A 1,198-nucleotide genomic window follows, 5' to 3' on the forward strand; every position below is an offset into this window, starting at 1 on the left:
ATAGTTGTATATGTATCTCCAAGAGTATGGTATGACAGCAAATATAATCTGCAAAAGAAGTGGGGGGGGTGAATACTACCAAATTATTTCTAGTATACCTGATCTTCCCAATGAGTTCACCCCTAGAGGTACTGGTCAGGCCCATCCCTCCAATAGGGAGGTATAATAGTAGATGGGAATTGAATGTATCATAAAAAGGGAGCAATTTCGTAGTATTCGTTGAAGCCTTTTGGTGCCAGTGTGTCCAATTCACCCACCCCCCCACTTCTTTTGCAGATTATATTTGCTGTCATACCATCATGTATGAGCCCAATCTCGTCTGATCTTGGAAGCAAAGCATGATTGGGCCAGGTCAGTACTAAGAAGGGTAACCTCTTAGGAATACCTGGTGCAGCAAATATACGTTGAATCTGCAATGAATACAAGGTGGCATGGCCTAAAAAAGGGAATCTGAATGTACCTGCATCTCTTGGAGATACCAGGCCAGGAAGATGGCCGTGATGGTCAACACCATCGTGACCATCAGGCTTGCGACAAGACCCATGTGGTAGGGTCTCATTGCCGCAAGCCCTGGAGTGCTTTCGGCTCAAACAGAGCTGAAAGCACTTCCACTGACATCAATTGTGATGTGAGTTTGGCCGGCCCCAGACGATAGGTGTTCCCATGGGAATGCCTTCGTCTGGGCAGCCACACCCACCAAAGGGGGCGTGCTGTCACTCAACATCGACAGCACGCCCCCTTTGGTACGAGACCCGGAGTGACGGTTTGCATGTCGCTATCCGGGTCTTGCGCATGCACACAATGGAGCCGGCTCCGTCGTGCGCATACGCACTGGGCCACCATCAACCCACTTGCGAGCGCTCAGTGCTCACGAGCGGGTCTGAATCAGGCCCTCAGTTTGTAGTTGCATAGCTGTCCTGAACAGGTATATTATAGGCTGCATTTTGGAGCAAAATAAGCCGTCATAGAGTCCCTGCATTTGGTGTAGTCCTTGGTTTCTGTTTCTGTCATAGTATCATAAAGTTCATAAATCTTGGGGCCAGCACTGATAACAAGCATGCTTTTCTTTTTGCTGTCAGTAGTTAACCCTATAGCTTCAATAAAATGATCAAACTTTGCAAGCCATTGTCTCCATAATTCTGCAGCATTAGGATCATCAACATGCAGAAACTGAGGAATTAATGCTAGTATTTCAGCC

The 1,198-nt window shown here is 47.2% G+C and overlaps 1 pseudogene; it reads left to right on the top strand.

The window, feature by feature from the left end:
- The first annotated feature begins 281 nt into the window (after positions 1 to 281).
- LOC148523936 (5S ribosomal RNA) lies at positions 282 to 400 on the top strand (annotated as a pseudogene).
- The last annotated feature ends 798 nt before the right edge of the window (positions 401 to 1,198 follow it).

Source organism: Taudactylus pleione, unplaced genomic scaffold, assembly GCF_031769625.1.
Source record: "Taudactylus pleione unplaced genomic scaffold, aTauple2 ptg000125l, whole genome shotgun sequence".
Taxonomy (NCBI): Eukaryota; Metazoa; Chordata; class Amphibia; order Anura; family Myobatrachidae; genus Taudactylus; species Taudactylus pleione.